Raw genomic sequence first — 6,612 nt, 5'->3', positions numbered from 1 at the left:
CTAGGCACCTTTTTTAATTCTCGGTTATCCGTTTGCTTACATGTTTCAATCCAGTTTAATAACTTCTTTGCATTCATTTGCTTTAAATTAGGGAACACTTCGATGAATTTTCTGCATGCCCTTGCAACAATTTGGCCACATTGTCCGTTAAGAAGAAATAGGTTCTTTAAAACTTCGTTTGAATAATTGTTTCTTTCCATGTTGTATAAAAAGCGTACAGCTGTATCTATAGCTAAGCTGACAACTGGTTTGAAGAATTGCGAAATCTTCAACTATTATGACATCTCATGGCTATTTTGATAAATACGTCGACGTAATCGAATTTTTGCAAAAATGTCCATTTATTTCGGAAATTTAACGTTTTAGGTATAGAAATATGATATATCCTTTCACAGGGAATTTAACGGTCTTCCCGTATTTGAACTAATATACAGGGTGTTCTATTTGAAAAAAGGCAATTGCAGCAGTTTTCATCTCTAGCCGAAAGGTCAGTATTTTCAAGACATCTTGTATAATTTGGAACAACTTGCTGTACGCCGGGCTCAAGCATAGAGTTTTCCTAACTCAGTACAAAAATTCTACATTTCCAGGTATCGAAATCGCGTTGTAATACAAGATTCCTTGGGGCTAAGTTTTGATTAAAATAATTAATTTAATTTAATATTTCGGAAACCGCTTTAGCTAGATATTGAAATCGTTATACAGAAATAATCAGACCTATATAGCCAATCTAAGCGTGCAATAATATACAGGGTGTCTCATTTAAAATAGCAAAGTTGTATGTACTTTTCGGGATAAGCGGCAACGTCGCATTGCTAAAAATATTTTAGGCCGATAGAGCATATCCGATGACTGTTGTAGAAATTTGCAGATAGATCGGGCGTTGCGTTCTCTTTAAACGTCTAATAAGCTATAGACCGTGAATCACCCTGTAAACTAGACAGCTCTCTATTCTAAGGTCTAATTCAAAAATATTTTCTAAAGCTATTTGCCATAGTATAAAATTAGGAGCACATGGATTGGATAATCTCTGCAACTTGTGCGATATACAGGGTGATTAAAAATTGGCGTTATTCCTCTGGAGGTGTTGTCTGGCGCTGTTATAGGAGAACAGAAAAAATTGGAAAATAAATTAATTTTTATTAAAAACTGAGAAATTTGCAAAAAACTAGGTCACAAATACGGCAGCAGTGTTTTCAGAAGCTAGTGCCTGTGTAATCTCCTTATTATCCACTCTTATCAAGGAGCTTCTCGTATTCAGTTAATTAACTCCTGCTCCATTTGTATCTCCCTGTGCTGGGTGTATCGTACCAACGTGGTACGAATGTAGCCCTCGGTATTTATTTGGTGCTTGGGAAAGTGTCAGTTATTGTGCTCTGAGTGCCCCTGGAAGGCCCTGATTCGATTATGTCCAATACTTGTTTATCTGTGCCTGGAACCCGAATATCGATTGTCGTCCACTATCTTCCTGGAACCACTCTCCTCGCCCTTTGTTGGCGTGAGTTCTTTCAGGTTCTGCTATCTTACTGTAGCATTTCCCCTGAACTAATCGCATATCAGCAAATTCGTGAAAGGAAATTCAAAGTAAGTCACAGTTTGACAAATTATTGTTATTATTCACAAGGGATTTCCACCTGTAACTATCGGTTAATGCTAAAAAACATCATTGCCGCTTTAACATTTCATCAAAAAATTGTAGAAGAGAACTTTTTTGATATAAAAAATTTAAACATATTAGTGTAGCATTTCCCCTGAACTAATTGCATATCCGCAAATTCGTAAAAGGAAATTTAAGGTAAGTCACAGTTTGACAAATTATTGTTATTACTGACAAGGGCTATCCACCTGTAACTATCTGTTAATGACAAAATACATTATTGCCGCTGTGCCTTTTCATCAAAAAATTGTAGAAGAGAACTTTTTTGATATAAAAAATTTTCGTAATTTGAAGCAGATATCGTAAGTTTTCTTTTTGAATGCCTAAGTATTCCAATATGCTACCAATTAAACATGGAACCAGTTCAAAATAATGCTTAATAACAAAGTTGAAATTCGATCTTCAACTGTTAATATCTTCTAGAAATTTTCGAAAAAAAAATGTCAATATTTTTCTCGTACTCTCCAAGGGAGCCTCTATCACCCGTTAACACGAATGACGCCAATTTTGAATCACCCTGTATATTAGGGAAATATTTAAAGTGCTACAATGATTTTAATTCAGGATCTACCACAACCTCCACATCCTAATTTTCATGATACAATTGAGCTAAACCATATGCAAAAGGCCATAAAATGACAATATTTCCATTTCATTCATTTCAGTAGGCTATTAGGGCACTTTCTTCTATAAGTATAACAACTGAATAGTAAATCGCTTTCTTTCCTCTGCAGCTACTATTTTAATTCGCAGTAGGTAGTTGGAACTTGTACGTTCTATGGAAATATTTTGTATATGTTTTACAAGTACCTAACTTTAACAATATTCTTGTACATTGTTACCAAAACATTTGTTTTCAACCACACGATCTACAGAAAGAAACAGTCAATACAATCTTGAAAGTATGACAAATAAATCATTTGAAATTTTGCCAAATTTGTACATTGACTTCACTCTTCAACAAATTAAGCAAATAAATTAGATGCGATTTTTTTCTGAAACCATGCATATTTATATCCCCATTTCTTCTTCTAACTTCCAGCAAAGAGTGCATGAGACAAATTCACAATTAGCTCACTTTAGAACTTATAACGATCTTCCTTTAGAGGGTTGGTTCAAGCAGTGCATTAGGGGAAATGTGGGATTGTCCTCGGTTAATCCGCATAATAAGATTCTTTGTCACTGTCGCTGACTCTTTAAGAGCGAAATTATTCTTGATTATAGATGCAAGCGCTCTAGTTTGTACAAGGGAATGAATAAAAATGAGCGGCTTATTATGCAACGAATTGAGAAATTTGTTATCCGGAATCGCGGCTCCTTTGTTAGTGTTGGAAACATTTCATTCCTCAGCTTGTAGCACGTCAAGCCGGATTTCTCTAGCTCCATAGTCCCGTTGTAATTTTCTCAAACGATGTATTTGAAAAAAACTTTCAATAAGAACAAACAAAAAAATTGGCATACTGGAAATTGGGCATGAAAAATCTTAATTCCACTCTGTCAAACCAACCGAAAGTAAACTTTTGATTTCCCTGTTTGGAAACGTCGCTGATCCACTTTTTCCATTTCCGGGGAAGGAAGATGGAGTTGTAATTTTCCGGTTAATGTAATGCTTAATTTGCCCTAATTTAAATATATTTCTGGAGACGAAAGCACATAAATTAGAGTTGGCTTTGGCGGTCCTAAATTATCAGAAAGACGTTATTTTCGCGACAAAGCACAAAAGAAAAAATTCTACTTCACTGTTCCAACTTTGGCAATAATTTAAATTCAACTAATCTTTTGCGGAAACGACGAAATGGAGCTTCCAAAAGTTTGTTGGAGATTCTGGAGTTGACATCGGAACTGATCTCACTTTTAACCTGAACTTTTTTGTAACGGATATCGCGGAAATAAAAGGTACACTGCTGATAATCGTGCTGCGGTAAATTCAACGGCAATAAATGGTAATTCGATTTTTTTTCAAGTAGCAGTTTACAGGGTTTGGAATAAAATATTTAAACCTCGAAGTAATAAATTGTCCCCTTTAGCTCGTCCGAAGTAGAAAAGCTTAGCGATTTCTCTCGTCAGTCAAGACTAGATAACTTCCCCAGTTCCTTTAACCCCGAAATGGTTTGCGCAATTATGGTTGAATTGATTTGAACTTGGAAATTTCAGCTTGTGTAAAATACTGGTCACGTCCATTCTGAAACGGGCATGCAACAAACACTTTGTCGGCAGATTTGATTGCTTGCATTGATTGCACCACAATAGCCAACTGAAGATGGTGGAATACGTGCTGTAAACTGCTGAAGTAAACCTTTCAGGAACGAACGCAGAATACTTCGAGTTAATTGCGGAGCATCTTCATTAATTTACGTAAATTCTAAAGATTGCAGGCGCCTTTAAGTCGATTAAAGCACTAGGGCCTTTTCAAATTAACGTGGTTTTAATCAGCGTGGAACATGTTTTTAAAACCCAGTTGTGTTCGGGTCATAAAATACTTTTTCCATTTCGATCTGGCTTTCCCGTTCGAAAAGGTGTTGCAGTTATTTATGCTCGATGGAAATTTTCATCAACAACAATATATTCATCAACCAAATTGCATTTGAATTTAACCTATTGTAATAAATTGGCGAATCCCAAACAGTATCCGTCTGAACCGAATTAATAAATTCCATTAAAGTAGGCTTTTTAGGCTGTAAAATTGGACGTTGTTTTATTAATTCGAATGTAATTTCCAGAATTCATTTTACTTCATTAGCCATCGTTTGAGGATTAATCATAGCACAAAAACTGGTTACGACTGTAAGCACAGTTAATTATAGAGTAAATGTTTAAAAAGCTTTCGCGAAATGGACAGAACCCGATGAGATGCAGATATGCAGAAAACGAAGAAAATATGTTGATATATGTTGATGAAACATGTCAGGTTAAGGCTGTCATCTCCATTCGTCCCTGAGTAATGCTATCTCAACCCAGAATAAATTTCGTCGTCAACTGAAAGTGATGCGGCTGATATTTTTACACTACTTGCTTTATTGGAATAACGGCTTTTATAAACGGTTTTAGGGTATAAAATCGGGCTTAAGTGCTCCGTATATTTTGCGGAAAAATTGCGGTTTTGTACATGTATATATATTATAGGCACGGGCGAGAAGAGATTTCGGCAATTCGGGGAATTTTGTCAAAAACATTTCACAAATTTCCGATATTTTCCTAATGGAACATGAAATGCCTTAATAAACGTGCATTTATTTAACTAGCAAAATTCCTCTCTAAGCTTATTAGAAAACCTTAGATGGACGAAATAAAATAATGACTGTAAGAAACAGTTAACCGTCTGTTTTTATTCGAAGTTGCTATATGATGTACCTGATCTACCTACCCTTGCCGCGTTTCTACTTTCCAGAACTAACGATGTGAAATATCAACTAAATGGCGTCTTTTTTAAACTTTGGAAATTTACTTTTCTCGATCCATTAATTTTGAGTATAATGGCCGTCTCTCGAATGCTTTGCCACTTAAATGAACCCTCGTTATTATTTTTTCTTTGCCATCTTTTTGTGGTCCTTTTCCAACTTCTTTATTAAATCTTTCGGAAATTTTTCAAGACAAATCCCGAATACCTTTAATGGATTTATACATCTCAAAGCTCACTGTTCTCCAACTTTTTAAAAGTAGATTTATGGCCTGTTTTCATCGAGATAAGCCAATTCCAACCTTTGCTTTTATGCACACGACAGCTTAATTAATAGTTTAACGTTTGCGTGTTATTGCTCGATAATGTAATTAATTTCGTTTTTTTCGCTATGTATTTTATCTTGCTCATTCCATGTCGTTATTGTTTATGGTTTCTGCTAATTACATCCAGATGACAATAGACCTTAAGAATTCGTTTATTTTTAAATTATCAACAGCATTGCCTTTACTGTTTCAAAAATAAGCAGTAATGATGCAGTAAAAATGTTGAATTGAAATACTTCGGGACTTTTCTTAACCAAATTAATTATTTTTGGGTAAAAGCACATTTAGCTTTTTCCGTAGTTTGTAGTAGTAGCTGAAGTGATCTTCCGGACTTGATTTAGCCGATTAGAGTCAACGATAATCCAAGCATCAATATCAGAATCGCGATTTATATATAGAATATACATTTATATCAGCTTCATTGCGCATAAAATAGTAGGCGTTAGAAGATTTAAAAATCAAGCAAAGTTTCAGCGGCTTGTAGATGCAATTTCAGGTGAGAAAAAGGTAGAAAGACCTTTTTATTAAAGAATTTTTAAGAATTATCTTTATTCCTTTTTTTTATAGTGAAATGATCCCAATGTTGAACCAACCAAACAGGTATTCTGAAATTACAGGAAAACATTAAAAGCAAGCCAATTATTGGGCGAGTGACTGTAAATAATGAAGGCAAAAGATCAAAACACAATTGTTTTGAAAGGAACCTGAGAGCTCATCGCAGAGAGCAGACTAAATCAATTTACTACAAAATGTGTTTGGTCAGTTTGAAAGTGGCTAATAACACTGACAGAGTTTAACGAATGTTAAAAAATTGAAAGACATTTATTTTAAATTTATATTGAAAAGTTCTGAATAATATTGAAAAAATCATCGGACTGGATGTCAGGTCAGATTGTGCAACTTAATAGAGGTAGACACGTCATTCAAACTACTGCTTAACGCTCAAAATAACTCATAAATTAACTTTCTTTCCGAATTTGTTGCGTTAAGTGTAATATTCTCGATGCAAATAAATAGATTTTTTAAAGAAATGATTTTGAAATATGCCCAGTGTTGCTTATGTTAGCAATTTTCAACTGATGTTAATAAGAATAAAACTTTTTCACGACCTGGAAACTTTGGATTGTTCCTGTAAATCCTCCAGTAACAATTGATACGATAAAAATTACAATTGCTGCAAAAAATATGGATAACTCAAAGGACAATCATAACATTCACATTGTTTGTTCTCG

Source organism: Dendroctonus ponderosae, unplaced genomic scaffold (genome assembly GCF_020466585.1).
Source record: "Dendroctonus ponderosae isolate FM_Combo_2020 unplaced genomic scaffold, Dpon_F_20191213v2 Dpon_F_20191213_1, whole genome shotgun sequence".
Taxonomy (NCBI): domain Eukaryota; kingdom Metazoa; phylum Arthropoda; class Insecta; order Coleoptera; family Curculionidae; genus Dendroctonus; species Dendroctonus ponderosae.
Note: the sequence above shows the minus strand (reverse complement) of the source record.